Raw genomic sequence first — 16,295 nt, 5'->3', positions numbered from 1 at the left:
AAGTCCAACAATGGCATCAGTAGAGCAGGGAGGTCTTGTGTATCTACCTCGGGTGGGTGACCATCTCTCTGGAAAACACATGCCCTCCAGAAAAGGACTTGCTCTGCACAAGGACCACAAAGTACACATAGAGCTTTAACTCTAGGGTCCCTGCTCTCCACTGTAGAAGAGAGAGAAGCAGGTGACTCTTGGCAGGTGACAATGACAAGAGTCACCTGCTGTGGTATCACTCTGTATACTGTGAATGTGTTGCTCTGATTGGTTAATAAATAAAATGCTGATTGGCCAGTAGCCAGACAGGAAGTATAGGTGGGACAAGCAGAGAAGAGAATTCTGGGAAGAGGAAGGCTGAGTGAGGAGTCGCCAGCCAGACACAGAGGAAGCAAGATGTGAAGGCAGAACTGAGAAAAGGTACCAAGCCACGTGGCTAAATATAAATAAGAATTATGGGTTAATTTAAGTGTAAGATCTAGCTAGCAAGAAGCCTGTGCCATTAGGCCAAACAGTTTTAATTAATATAAGCATCTGTATGTTTATTTGGGTCTGAGTGGCTGCAAGCCTGGGCGGGACTGGAGAAAAACTCCAGCTACAATCACCTTCTATCACTTGCCTAGTGGAACTCAAGTAAGGATGGCATAAAACATTAACGAAAATTCAAACAAACTTTTAATTTCTAGGTGGTGAAATATGACTACATGCCTAAGTATTTTATGCACAAAAATGTTTGCTTACATTTTCTAGAAATCACTGCACTGATCTCCTACTTGGATAATAATAATTTTTAATACTCTACCTTTACAAAATAATCCATATGGAAGCAAAGAAAATCCCAACAAAATTGTATAAGAAAATCAAATTATGAGAAAAATTATCTCAGGTTACCTTGGTTTTTGCCTAGAACTTATATGAACTTACATGTTATCTTGATGATTAGGTTTTAATTTTTGTCTAGAAATCACATGAATCAATAGTTAGATGAACCCAATTGTATTTACAGAGTCCTAAACAAAAGGATGGAAAAGAGGAAGTGGTCAGCAAAGAAAAAGGCCAGGTCCAGGAAATACACACTGCTCTCTCATCATAGGATGCTCTGCTGTGAATAATCTCATGTACTTACGCCACCAAGGTGACAAGATGTGTCCCCCAGGGACTCTTGATTTAGATGTTCATTCACATGAATGGAAGACAATGATTACACAATGGCTGCTACTATTGTAGCCAACAATCTTTAATATATAAACTGTCATTGAACACAAACAGTGCATGGAATCTACTTTTCCCCTCAAGTTGCTTGCTGTCTGAGCACAGATCATATATGAGCTGAAACACATGCTGAAGCAAGACAAAGAGCAATTGAAATTCTTGAGTATGATAAAAATAAAACCTTTTTTTTTTCTCAATACAGGGTTTCTCTGTGTAGTCCAGGATAGCCTGGAACTTGTTCTGTAGATCAGGCTGGCCTGGAACACAGAGATCTGCCTGACTGCCTCCCAGAGGCTAGAATTAAAGGCATGCATGACTGTGACCACCGCCCAGCATAACTTCCAGTATGAACATTTTTAGCAGAAATTTTGAAGAACAAAAATTGTGTTTATTTCATTACAGAAATAAACCCCTAAGAATGCCAAAGTGGTGCTGAAGAGATGGCACTCATAGGTTTAAAAGCACTTGCTACTCTTACCGAGAATCTGGGTGCTGTTCTCAGCACTCACATGGTGGTTCACATCCATCCATAACCAAGCATGCATGTGAATAACATACATGCAGGTAAAACAATCACACATGAAGTGATGAAGAACAAGATGTTTGAGTTCTCTGAGAGATGGATGTGTTAGGAACAGAGAGCAGCAGCAGCAAAGAGAAGAACTCAGCTGAGGTGACACAGTGGCTGAGTGTCAGCCTCGGGTCACACCCACTGCTGCTGGATTGCCCATTCCACCCGTGAGCAGCTATGAGACATCACACATATTCAACCAAGTCTGCAGTTGCTTGATCTGTCAATGTGGCTAACTATCTAGTATTCTACTGTTTGTGTACATGCACATGTATAATCATATGTACATGTATGTGTGAGGTGAGTAGGTATGTGTATGTGTAATGCACATACATGTGGAGGTCAAAAGACAACCTTCAGTGTCATATTTAGTCATTAGGTACTATTTATATATTTTTTAAAATTTTTTGATAGGGCCTTTCATTCGCTTAAAACTCAGAAACTGCAGAAATTGGTCTCTTTCTGCCTCCCCGGTACTAGAAATATAAAAGCATGTCAGGTTTTTGTTGATGTTGCTGTTGTTTAATGTAGTCTTGGGGGACTGAGACAGATCCTCATTCATGTACCACAGCACGTAATTAAGCCAGCCATCTCCCAGGTATCTCATGTTCTAACAGAGAAGAATGCGTGGTAGAGTTCATGAAAAACAGGTTACCTTTACCAAGGTACAGATGTTCAAAAGTTGCCTTTATTATTGTTTTTTTGCTGTTAATGTGATTGAATTACATGTGGATACAATTGAATACTGTTACGAAAGTTAGATGTTGTATGAAACAAGACAGCTCCAGAGAAGTCACATATTGTTTTTAAGTAATAGCTATTATTTATACATAGAAGAACAATATTTATTTACAACACAAAACCTGAAGACATTTTTTAAAAAGATAAAAAAAAATACCACTCATTTATCCCATTTGAGTTTTTTAGTATGCATATTTTCAGTTATTTCTGTACAACTTATAAACTATGGGTTTATATTATTCACATTATCTACCTATCATATTTTTATTTTATTTTATTATTTTATTTAATTTTAAGACAAAGGCTGGGACAAACTCCTGGGTTTCAGCAAACCTTCTGTTTTAATCTCCAGAAAGATGACATTTTAGCTGTATGTCGTAATGCAAAACTACCTGTTGACTTAAATGCTTTTATACAACTCTGGATTACAGCCTATATGCAGAAGGTACATGCTTCCTGCCTTCCAAATAACAGCAGCTTGGTGTTTTATTGTTTATTTTAAGCATAGATAGTGAAAAAGTCAATCTTCTGGAAGAAAATAACTAAAACAGGCAGAGATAGAAGAAGAAGGAAAACAGAAGAATTTGAGAACAAAACAAGAATCCAGGATTTGTCCCACTGACGGCTCACAACTTTCCGGGTCTTGGTTATAAATCTGAGGTATAAAGTTACTTCTTTTCTTCAAATGAACTCAAAACCTTCATTGAAAATAATAGCCAAGTAAAGACCTCGTGTTTTTGTCTGTCTCCCATCTGTCTGTTGGATGAATCTGAATCTTTCCTGCTGAATGCTCTCGAGTGTTGTCTCTCCCTGTGCCTGTGTCCCTAACAAAAGGTCTTGCTGTTTTTTGAACAAACCAGAAATGGTCACATGGGGGAGGGGGAAAAAAGACCTCAGGTTTTACGTGCAGTTCTACAAGCTAAATCTCCTTTGAGAAGAAAAATGGAAACTGTGATCCAACGTGATTTAGTTCAACACTGAATCAACCAATGTTGCTCACCTTGAGTCATGTTTCTGAACTGAGAACTTACTTGTTATAATCACTGGAGATCTTCACAGTGGCTCTCCGCTGTCACCAGCGGCTTATTCATGAGTATTTAGCCCTCTGGATATATCAGTACATTTTCTGACGAGCACCAGCATTTCTTTTAGCTTTATTTCTCAAATCATGACAGCAACAAAATTCTGTCACCAACACTGAACAGTGTAAATACAGAAGCATCTTCTATCTTGTGTATAAAATTCACTCCTTTTTTAAAACAGTAATTTATTTCTGGCATCCCTTGTTGCTGACTACATTGAATTGGTTGGCAAAGCTATCAATCAAATATTCATTTATTTTACAAATGAATATTGAGTGCCCTGTGCAGTGGCCAGAGCACTGGCTGTGTAAGCAGACAGAACTTAGTTTACATTTTGGCCCCCTTACTTAATAGTTTGGGGACACTGGGCAAATAAGCCATGTTTCTATATTGTCTGGTAGGGATGAAAATATCTGTCTGTTAGGAAGATGTTGTAAGGTTTAACAACTTGTAAAACAAACCCAGGTGTCTACTAGCACTCAACCAAAGTTTTCTCTGTGTTACTGTCTTATGGAGGGGGACTTACAGACACAATAAGGCATATGCCACCCCTCCTTTAGAAACTAAAACGGGAAGAGGGCAAACTTACAGAAATAATTATGCATGCTAAGTTGTTAAGAAATAAGTATGCTTCTGTGGACCAAGAAGAGGTCTTGTCTACTAATCACAGCTAAAGTAACTTGCTGAAGGATAGGCAGGCAAGAAAAATAGTAAAGGAATGGAGCAGATAGCAGAAGGGGTGTTCTGAACAAGGGAGAATCTGCAACAGAATTAACAATGGTGCTGATGGAGAATGAGGATGATGAGAAGAGCATCTAAGATGCCTGGCCATGGCCACAATGTTAGATGAACGCCAATAGGAAGCTTAGCCTTCAGTTTTACTACAGTTTATGACTTCTTCTAGGCTCTGTGTAGGTATCAGCTACTTTAATCCTCAGAAGAGTCCTAGGAGGAAAATGATATGCCAAGATGCTACTTAAGCTTCGCTCCATGGACGACACTTCACAGAGGCAACACTTAACCCACAGCTCTGGTCACAGATCAGGAAGCAGGTAAGGACTCATAGCCAGCCACTCGACCCTGACCCTGCAGGCTGCTCACTGCCCTGACTGCTTCTCAAAGGAAGATACACAGAGAATAAATCCTAGGGTGGAATGGCCGCAAACACGTCTCAAATTAATAATTCCAGCTACTGAGTCCATCAAAAGTACATCCTAAGATATTTTTATTTGATGGTGAAAGCAGAAACCTTTCAGCACAATTTAAGGATTAATTATTCATTCACACATTTAAGTTATTCATTTGATAACTGCTATAATACAGATATACAATATAGATGAAATGTATACTCATTATATTTGGAGTTTGTGGTGTACAGTTTCTATTAATTACTAGGAACATTCTGTAAATGAAGAAATGCAGAAAGAAAGAAGGGGAGAAAAAGAAGAAAGCAGAGAGAGGGAAAGGAAGAAGCAGTGAACAGAAACAGAAGATCTGTCAATTATCCTCTAGATGACAGGGTGGTGGAGCTGAGAAATGCTCGGGGGATGAGGCATTCTATCTCTGGCTCTCTCATAGCAGCTATGTGTAATATTTAAAGCTTCTAGAACAGTGGTTCTCAACCTTCCTAATGCTGTGACACTTTAATACAGTTCCCCATGTTGGGGAGAGTCCCAACAATAAAATTATTTAAGATGCTACTTCCTAACTGTAATTTTGCTACTGTTGTAAATCACAATTCAAATATCTGATATGCAGGATACCTGATATGAGACTACTGTGAAAGGGTTGTCTGACCCTTAAAAGGGTCATGACCTACAGGTTAAGAATCATATTGGGGTTCCATAATATTACAGCTCTTTTCTGATGACCACAAGCAATTTTAGGATAATTAATGCCCTAAAACCCTTAACCATCCATACCTGGATATCCTCATATGGTGTTTCATCATAGAGGGGATACCTAATGATATTTCATTGAATGAATGACTTCCATGGCATCCCCAAACATACTTCAATTTCAAACTGCTGATATTTCTAGCAGGAGGAAAACTACAGCCAAGGAGCTCTAATTTTCTTCATTCATGGCCAGGGTTATCCCCCCCACCCAATGAAATCTCATTTGTAATGCCCTATGATATTATACTTAAAGACAAGTACAATATACTTTTGATTTATCATGTACCTACATTAAAAGAGTAATCTCATTCCTTATATTTGAAAATACAGTAGTCATTTAGTAAAAATGATTTTCTAGGAAATTATTATATATATTAGGCAGGTTTTAAAATAGTATTCAATTCTAACTAAATTATAAAAACATTTTCATTAACTTATAAGTTTGAATTTAAGTTTACATGTGATTATTAGTTTCATTTTAAAAAGTTATTTTATCAATATCTGCTTAGGCCTCACAACTTACCTTCATTATGAGGAGCATATTACAATCAATGGATTATAACAATCAACAGATTACTGGTTTTATCAATTATATAATCAGTACCAATCAATCAATATAAAATGGTTAAAGAATCCGGATAATATGAAAGGATTTGTTTAAAATAGTTGTTACGATTATAGTACGTCTTCTATGTGTGTAAGTAAACCCTACAAATACTGAAATGACTACAAAAAGGTGCTATGTTCCCAATGGGAAAGTAAAATCAGGGGCTATTAAGTTCTATGAGATGCACTTCCCCAACATTCACTGTCCTCCCTCGCCGGCCTCATCCATATGTGCCTCCAGAGTGGACACTCAAGTCCCTGGTGAGTGTCTGGTAAGAGGATAACATTCAGAAGTCGGTGTCATTGGCCAATGAAGAAGCTACTTTTGTTTTGAACTCATTCTTACCAAAAAGGTTACAGTTATGAATTATTTACTAAAATAAAAATAATTCTGAGGAACACCTACAATACCAGCATTCAAAGTGCCTAGGCAGACATTCAAGGCCCTGTCTCCACTGCCCGATTAATCAATAAAACAAATAACCAAAGCATTTATTTTATTTTTTATTTTTGGTAAAGAAAACACAAGTTGGAAACATTTGGTAGTCACAGACAATGCTGGTGAGGTTAAGCTTCCTGGAATGTGGCTATGATGTAGAATACTGGTCTACATCACTTCAGTAAACATCTTAAGGAACAATTTGATGCTAATGCTTTTTGTTGCGCCCCCCCACCCCCGCCCAGCAAATCTAATAAATGCCATTTCCTTTTCTTCCACTAGAGGGCAGTCTTTCAAAGCAAGGGCTAGAGTCTCAGATAAAGCAGCTTTAACCTGTTGAAAATTGATCCCCACGTTGCACTTCTCTCAAGAGGTTTCTCCAGCACACAGTTTGAAAAACATACCTTTTACACTCTTCTCCTCGTCACAGGTGTTCTTGAGCTGAACACTTTACTAAGCTGCTGTAGTTTCGAGCCTACATATTCAAAATGTTTTCACATAGAATGCTTCTCTAGAATATTTTCCTGGTTAAATAGCCAATGGATTTGATAACCTTAAGAATGAAAAAAATCATTTTAAGTGCTCAATTTATGGTACTGGAAAGCATCCTTGAGTAAAAAAAAAAAAAATCACATATAGGAAACATACACGAGTACACACACAAACAATGCAACATCCATATTCATTATGTGGTATCAGATTTACTGTGTCACATATACAGAAGTAGTTATAATTGAAAAAGTTTTTGTTTTTTTAATGTTCCCCCTTATGTACCAATGTTATGAGGTTGGGAGAAGCAAGTATCTGTTGTAATTTAAAAATCCAGTCAGTGCAGATAAGAAATTTCATTGTAAAACCTGAACAAACAAAAACCCACACAAAAAAAAATCAACAACAAAAAAGGAAGGAAGGAAGGAAGCAAGAAAGAGAAAGAGAAAGAAGGCTATTCACTGCCAGCACACAGGCTAAAGCAGGACTGCAGGGAGGCGAAGGCAGTCGGAAGAGCTGCTGGCTGCCCTCCTTCAACGTAAAGCCACAGCTCAACTGCACAGCCAGGGAGTGGAGTCGCTACCGTGGTAAAAGTCAGGAAATCCTTATTCATAAGTGTTTCTTCTCTGTTCTCAGAGAGAAAGAGGGGGGGGGGAAGACCCACAGTTTCTCCAAATGACTGATAGCAGCCCAAATGGGAAAACTTGTTGAAAATCCCTGCACATTCCTCCAAAAGGAAAAAAAGAAAAAGAGGAAAGACAGCGATCCAAAGGAAAAATATGCAAGCCTGCTTCATTTATTTGTACCCTAAGCAGCAGCGAACGCTGTCATAGGACAGACAGGCTGCCTCAGCCAACCAGGCTGGAGCAGCTGCGAGGGCTACATCTTGGCAGTCGGAAGCGATTGGCTCCTCTCTGGGGAGTGGAGGGTGCTCAGTTATTAATGACCGCTGAGCAGGCAGCACCATGTCAGTGTGACAACTGATCTGGTGAACGATGCACCACTAACCACCATGGAAACGAGGAGAAATAAAGCCAGCTAGCAGGATCGCTCCTCACCGGATTGAGAGCCTCAGCCTGCTGCCGGAGAGAGTTCCAGTCAAAAGAAGGAAGGGATCCGAGCTGCAGGCTCCTGCCTTCCTTTATATTTTAGAAAAAAAAGGAGATACCATTGCTTGCATGTGTGCATATCTATAGTATATAACTGTGTATACTTTATTACACATACATATGCACCTATTTATACTGGGTAAGAAGACAGCCATGTGATTATCTCAGTCAAGGGACCGAGCAAGCAGGGACACCGGAGGAGGGCTATCCCTGCATCTGCTAATGCAAGGTAAGTTTAAAATATACCTATCTATTTCACTGTTCTCTATTTCATCTTTTGTTGATGCTTGTGTTTTTACACCTCAATTCTCCTTTGATGTTTCCTCCCTGCCTGGATTCGAAGGGCATTTTCCTTTGCATTTCACTTTTGAGTGAACATGCAAACCCCTCCGGCTCTGTGTGTGCCTAGCTGTGTTCGTGGGATTCTCAACCAGGCATTTTACTAGCTTGAATGCCCATCAGAGGATGTGAGTGGGAGAGAAAAAGCAGTGCCGGGGGAGGAGAGAGAGGAGGGAGAGAGAAGAGAAGGGGACTCAGGGGGAGCAGAGAGAAAGAGAGAGAGAGAGAGCGGGGAGAGAGGGAGACAGAGAGGCTGGGGGAGAAGAGGCCAGGAAAGAGAGAGGAGAAGGAGAGAGAAACAGAGATGTGTGAGAGGGAGACGGTAAGATGGGGTCCTTTTCTTGACAGTTCTTGTAATGAAAAGCTGATCACTCATGTTCTCTGTTGGGAAGCCAATGAGGCATTTTTACCCCCTGCCCCCGTGGATGGAGATTAAGGTGAATGCTGTTGTGTGTCAGGAGTGAAAGGCACCAGGCAGAGTAGCAGACTGAGCATATCACAAACAGTTATTGAATTTCTGCCAGGCTACATCTTACTGATTGTGGTAAATGACTTCCCTTTAATAACATCCCATCTCGTCGCCGGTCTGAAGGGACAGTGCAAACGTCTGACTGCTAATGCAGCAGAAGGAGCAACCATGCTAGGTAAAGGGATCCTAGGAGCCAGAAGAGTTCTAATCCTCCTTGGTAATTAACAGGACCACGGAAGGATGGCTTCAAAGTCCATTTCCTATTTACGAAGATGGTTTGTTCAGACTAACTGTAATATTCCCTTTGCTCTCACTGAGCTGGATGGCTTAATTCAGCTCTAATTTATTCATTTTTAACAATATGTCCTTGTTTCAGCGCCGCTAATTTTAGTGAAAGCAGGCTATGAACATGAGTGAGAACCTTCCTAGTTTAGGGAAAAGAAGACAGTGTGAGCAATAAAGAGAGAAGTAAAAACTGTAAATACCTATCAGGAAAACAGTGTGCCCCATACAGCAAATAGTACTTGTGCCCTGAGCTCCTCATCTCCAGCTCCCAGAGCGACGCCTTTGAGACAGAATCGCTGTCTGTCAACTCTCTGAGCATCCATGTAGTGATGATTCATGGAATACTCTGTGGACTGATTTTCACTTCCAATCTTGTAAGCGGCAGCCAGCTACTTAGAATATGCTTTCAAAGGGACACCACCAGCAAGGATGGCCATGGAAAGCTTCGATGCCCCTGCTAAAGGGTGCTGGGGAGACAGTAAAACAAACCCAGCATTTCTATCTCTTCTGCTGGAGCTCTTTCATTTCTTCTTAGTTCAACTCACAGTTAATGGAGTCTGCTGCTTTGAAACTGGGTGCCTGTCTTTTCCCAAACTGGGATTTCAGACCCATTGGCTTCCTAGTTTATAACAGATGCCAGAGCTGAAAGACAATAAGCAGCCACTTACATCCTGCCACCTTCCCATAAATGTGTCAAAAAATGAGTCCGTTTACAATATGTAACATAAGAAGTCAATTAATTCCAGCGACCTTTGTGAACGATGACAATAAAGCGGCTTGCCGGTCTGCCGGTGCCTTCGATTTCCCCTCTGTGAAATGAACAAGTTTCAGGGAAGGGTTCTTGCTCCAAGTGAAAAATGAAAGGAGCTGAAGCATTAGCTAGCAATATTGGCAGCCTGGCTTGCGCTGCCTCCGACGCCACATGCAATCTATACAAAAAACACAGTGATGTATTACTGGGAGGAAAGCTGTTGCCTTTGCTTCGCTTCTGTTCATTAGAAGTGCTGCTGTTGAGACAGACTGAACCTGTGATTGTGAGGTAGCACCTAACTTCCTGAGCAAGAGCGAAGGCTGGGAGTAGACGCACAGCCTCCCATCTCAAAAGCCTTCAGAATGGAGCACTGCAGTATGGATTTCAGCTTTCGCCCAGACCATTTCCAGGGAAACTTTCATAGCAAACATATCCATCCTTAAATCCTACCCGGTCTAATTTTAGATCACAACCAGTAACAGCTAAGAAGAGCAGATTCACTCTTTAACCTTAGCAAAGCTCTTACATATATTTTGTATGTCAGCAAGGTCCCCACTTGGATCTGAGAAGTACTGGCACTCCAGGCCCTGGGTGGTGTCGCTATGTATGGGAGTTTGGTGATATGGTAACCCATGCGAGGTGACAGGCACACAGGCATATCTGGAAGACTTAACCACTCATATTCTCCCCAGTCATGGAGCAGTATTGGAAATGACGGCTTGGTGACCAGGCAAGCCGAAGAGGGCCACCTTTTCAGGGTGCTGCTTGTCACTGGCCAAGTGCTAAGCTAGGATGCTGGTGAATAGGTGGATTTTTTTTTTCCTTTGGTGGCTGTAGTTGTTGCTGCTGCTAATGGTTTAATAAAGTGTACTAGCTGCTTTCTAAGGCAGCAGTTTCAGAGTGAGGAAAGGTGACTGGTTTACGGATCACTGGTATACTCATTCAGTCTTTGTTCCTATTTATTACACTTCCTGCTTCTGCCCTCAAAGCAGTTTGAAGTTGTAATTTTCCCTAACTCTTTTGGTTGCCTGGCTCTGCTGTAAAATTACTGTTTAACATAACATTGGTGCTCAGTGCAAGCTGACACAGTTGATCAGAAGGGTTTGTAACCTAAGGAATATTTTAAGGTAAATATTATTGCTAAGCTGGTGAATCTGAAGGTCTTTAAAAGGAAGCTGTGTCAAAAATGTGTTCTTCCTTCCAGGCTAAGTAAGGGTACCCCAAAAGAGTAATTTATATAAAAGTACATGGCTCTAACCAATCTTAAGAAACAATGGCTGCAGACCACTGAAATAGTCTACATAGCTCTGGTTTTGAGGGCTGAGCCATTTATGAACTGCTTCTTTGATATATGAAAGTAGATACACCAATGGCCACAAAACACATCAGTGTAATGTGTCCACATTGTCAACACAGAGCTCTCACCCTGGCTCTACAAGGAACACTTAAGAAAACTTCCCTGGTGACATCTTTGCATAGGAGAGCACAGCACCCCATCCCTTGTCACACAGTGATGTCCAGGAAGGGGACCCTAACGGCATCTCATCCTTTGGTCACAATGTCAAAGGAAATCAAATTCCAGCATGCAAAAGTAGATGTTACCAACGGATGAGACAAAGTGACATGGAGAATAAAAATGTTTCCCTTTACCTGATGAGAGGAGCAGATCTCCAAAACTACTCTTTGGAAGTCAACCAGTCCAAGATTAGTGAGGAAAACTTAACATTCATCTCAAACCTTTGTCAAGTACAGTAACTACCTGGTCACTTACTATATTTGCATAACTGTGAAGTTTGTACACACCTGTTTGCTATCACATTCATCCATCTTTAGACCAAAAGTAAGGCCTGATTTTTCTAAAACACCACTAAGTATTTTACAGAATCACACAGCTTCAACACGGGAGAATGAAACATGGTATCTTCATAGACTAATAGCATATTTGAATGGAAAGCAATTCATTCAATATGTTCATTTGACAGGTGAAAAGACCCAGAGAGTTTAACATTGTTACAATTATAATGAAATAAAACATCATTGGATTTTGAATTTGCTCAGCTATTTCCTGGAGAGTTCTAGAGCAGAAACCCTTTTAATGTTCATTCCATTATTCAAAGTTGGCCTTCTCTGCCTCATAGAAAGATGCAGAGTATACACCATTTAAAAAATGTTTATCCACATAAAGTATTGTAGAAACAGAAGTTACCATCCATTAACAGTTATTATGTCAAGTGCATAACACATAGACATTTCAAACCCCTGGTTCCCATTTATATACAGTCCATTATACTCTAAGGTGAGTCATACAGTTTAGAGTATTCCCCTGCTGTTCAAAATCTTAGTAAGAATACCGCTACCCTTTGCCTAGAGATGCAGTTGTTATTATAAGTTATGCATTTCCCCACGAATGCACATTATGTTTGTTTCAAATATTTCAAGGTACTTAATATTTCCCTCTCTCTATCCCTTTTTCATACCCATGCCTTGCCTGTACGAGACAAAAGAAAATAATCTAACCCTCCTTTCCAATCCCTCGCTGCTTTTCATTTTCAGACTGGCAGCCTTTATAAGCAATGCTTATACTACTACTTTTATAGCTCAATTTCTTTTCTTTTTGTAAAATTTCTCTCTGTTTCTAAAATATTCTTCCAATTTTGATGAACATAATAATAATTAACAACTCAGAACTTTTAGGAAATAAAGAAGGATATTAAAAATGGATAAGAACATGGATATCTGTTTAAAGCTCTATTGTTCACAGAGTACTTTTTCCCATCTGTCCCTCTGCCCAACCTAGAAGGCCAGGATGGGAACGACAATGGTCATTCTTCTAAGACAGGACAGTGAGATCCTGTTACATTAGGGACATGCTGACAGGAGAGGAGCCATGGTCTTGGATGAGTAGCAGGTAGCAGAGCAGTACTTTTTGCCATATCTGAAGCAACAGAAGCCACCTTTCTTCACTAACTTGCTTTCAAGACTGACCTTTCCTAGTCTTTTGTTTTCTACATGGCATCAGAGTTGATCTCCATGGACTTCCGCAAACTAAAGACCTACATTTCTTAATTTAAATTACAGTTTAAAAATGCCATGCCTATGCTAAATGAGAAAAATAACCACTGAGGACTGACAATGTATGCATGGATGGAGGACAACCCAGTGGGGCTCTGACCGCCTATTAAGGGTCACATCACTTCAAGAAAACTGCCACTTTCCCCATATGGTGGGAAGTGGATCAGGAGGGAGGTAGTGAGGAGGACTTGATCAAAGCACACATTATATGCCTTACATAATTAAAAAAAAAAAAAAACATCAATCTTTAGGTCTAAGGTGCTCTGCCTACTCTTCCACATGTCTGTGTGACAACATCAGCATTCTGACAGTAGATGAGGGGCACAGGTCTCAGAAACTGAATGTAATGGGATATAGTAAGTCCCTCAGGAGCTTTTCTAGGTTACCAAAAATTACGACGCAAGTTCTTGGGTGACTAGAGGATCCGCCCGCCCATGAGCACGCCAGTGAAGGTAAACTGAGAAGCCTTCCTTCAGCATCTCCTTCCTGGTTATTCAACCATCCAGAGAAGTTACTAACTTAAAGATGTTAAGTGCCAAACTTGCAAAATAATAATGTAAAAATGCCAACAAACTTCATTGACAAAATATATCTTAGTCTGAGAACCTAAGTGAAAAATACATTTTACTTTTAAAATTAATATAGTCTTTAAAATGAATGAAAATATACTAAATTTTAAAAAGCAAAAAACAAACAAAAACAAATCCGAAAAGAACTGACGTGTGTGCTGTCAGGATGGACTTCTAAGAAGCAGAGCGCCCTTGGCTCCCAGCAGCCCACTCAGGGAGGGTCAGTCTTCATGGGCTTCTGCCTTCCTGCCCTCACAGGCAGACCGAGGCAATGAGTTTGGCATCAGTAACAGTTCTCTTTTTCCAGAGCCCTGCTATCTGTTGGGATCTATATCCCTGCAGAACCAGGAAAGGAAACAGAGCTTTCTGCTTGTACAAAGCAGGGACCTCAGGACCAGGCACATAAATGCTCCTCAAAGCATGCTCATAAGTATGCCAGAGCTGGGCAAGATCCATCAGAAAGGCTCAGATTTACAGCAGCTGTGAATAGCGTGAAGATGTTTTGACTACAGAAAATGCAGGAGCTTCATTTTCACTATGGTAGTAAGATGAATTTAGGCTTATATGTTTGTTTATAAAACTACTAAATTAATACAAAGATTATAAAGAAAGCCAAATTGTTTTAGCAGATTCATTTCCTGGAATATTTTTTCTATAATACACCACAATCTCAAGACAAAAATGGATGGCATTTAAATCACACTGTCAACAAACTTGTAAGTTCACTTTGGTTAAGAAAATAAAAAAGGACCAGGTATCGGTGGCACACACCTTTAATCCTAGCACTCAGGAGGCAGAGGCAGGGGGATCTCTGTGAGTTCAAGGAAAGCCTGGTATACTGAGTGAGTTCCAGCTCCAAAGCTACACTGAGAAGCCCTGTTTCAAAAAAAAAAAGAAAGAAAGAGAGAAAAAGGGAAAGAAAGAAAAAAGGGAAAATATCAAAAAAGATAATAAAACCAGACATATCTTGTCACCATATGACTCATATTTGTCTCATATTTATCTTTGTACATTTAGAATATTCTCCTTATCATCACATTTATATGCCTAAGAAATCCCAGTTTACCAGAGCTTGCTAGCAGTGTTTATAGGCTCAGCTTCATTCTATTTTTACCAAAAGTCAGTCTCAGAAACACTGAGTACTAAAAATGTTCTGCAGAGTATTCAACACCTGCAGGACACAGGGGAGCACAGTGACCTTTGCTAAAATTTCAGTAGTCGCAGGGAATCACTTCAGTATGTAGCTAGGAAGATGGTATTCTAATTCTTACAAAGGGCAAGGGGGTGACGGCCTCACACTGCAGGTGCTGAAGGCCCAGAGTAAGGGGAGGGTCCAGCTGGCAGCACTCCATCACCAGAGAGAAGGGGCGGTGGGATGGAAGAGCAAAGTCACGTGAGCACCACACGCGGAACAGAGATACATTCAAAGCACACAAACCGGGCAACTCTGGTTGTAGGCATTCTGCATGAAAAACATATAAAATGTCTTTATAAGATAGGAGCTTAGACTTTCTTCATGCAACAAGTCAATTTGCTGTGAATAGCTGCATGTATTCTTTCCAAATATATCATTTGTATTTGTTCCTCTGACTGTACTTTATCGTCCATACATTTTTTTTATACACACTACAGTTGCTCAAAGACTGTCACAGGTCATGTTCAGCCACCTCTTTAAAATCAGCCTGTTGCCAAAATAACATTTCCATAATGGGTTGTTTTGTTTTTAAGGAGCAAGCAAATTCCAATCTCCTTTCAGAGTCCCATTTTTCATCTACACTCTGATGTTATTGAACAAAATGGTCAAAGAAATGAAGAATTCAAATAAACAGTGTGGCATAAATTACATCAGCAGAAAACCTGCAAGTTCAAACCACATTAGATCTCTTAGACACCACTCCATAGACTCCGGCAATGGTGGTGACACCACCCTTCGTGTGAACAGCTTCGCAGCCAAGTCCTTACTTAATGCTCACGAGAGCCACATGGAGTATTATTATTAATCCCATTTACAGAGGAGTAAAACAAGCTGAGGAAAGAAAAGTAATCTAACAACCACTTAAAGACAGAACAGGAAAAAAAAGCCTAAGTCAACTTGCCTCTACAAAACATTCATCTGTGTCATCCAGATCAACCCTGCCTCCCAATGATTCAGTTCGTATAAACTGCCCCCCCTCCCCCGGATTCAGGTTCCTCACCCAGTGACCCCACCACTTATTATCAGTTCATACCACACTCATTCGAGAAAGCTCTTGGCTGTGCTCATTCAGATGCTCTCTTTCTGTTTTCCAGAGAAGAGGGCTGTTTTACTTACTTATAGTTAACTGCTGGTATACATTAGATAGACTGGCCTGGGTTTTATAATTCAGTTCACAAGGACAGGTGAACTCCAGCTTATACACTATCTGCTTTCACATTTTTAAGTAGAATTCAAAATGCTTCCTAAACTCAGGTCACACAGTATAACAATGGCACAAAGGAAAAATGCACATCTTAGCTCACATGTCTCAGATTTCAATATAGATGGATAATAATCCCACCACGGAACACATCTCAGTCTGTTGACACTTGTCCTGGTGCGTTCTTCCTTAACAAAGCAAGGTGAGAAAAGTCGGAATACTGCATCAGTGCTGCCACCGAGCACCAATTTTCAATGAAACTCATCGATCCTCCCC

At 40.2% G+C, this 16,295-nt stretch overlaps 2 protein-coding genes across 5 annotated transcripts in view; one reads left to right on the top strand and one right to left on the bottom strand.

Moving 5' to 3' along the window:
* Positions 1 to 16,295, bottom strand: part of Immp2l (inner mitochondrial membrane peptidase subunit 2) — an 862,863-nt gene that overhangs the window by 426,288 nt on the left and 420,280 nt on the right. The window lies entirely within an intron of this gene.
* Lrrn3 (leucine rich repeat neuronal 3) overlaps positions 7,520 to 16,295 on the top strand; it is a 32,683-nt gene continuing 23,907 nt past the window's right edge. Inside the window, exons 1-2 of one of the 2 annotated variants that reach the window (XM_028872261.2) lie at positions 7,520 to 8,367; positions 10,675 to 10,780. The gene's annotated coding sequence lies outside the window, so the exon portion shown is untranslated. The remainder of the gene's footprint in view (positions 8,368 to 10,674; positions 10,781 to 16,295) is intronic. The other variant, XM_028872260.2, reaches the window with a different exon arrangement.

Source organism: Peromyscus leucopus, chromosome 14 (genome assembly GCF_004664715.2).
Source record: "Peromyscus leucopus breed LL Stock chromosome 14, UCI_PerLeu_2.1, whole genome shotgun sequence".
Taxonomy (NCBI): domain Eukaryota; kingdom Metazoa; phylum Chordata; class Mammalia; order Rodentia; family Cricetidae; genus Peromyscus; species Peromyscus leucopus.
The sequence above is the reverse complement of the archived record's forward strand: the minus strand, read 5'-3'. Positions and strand labels throughout refer to the sequence as shown.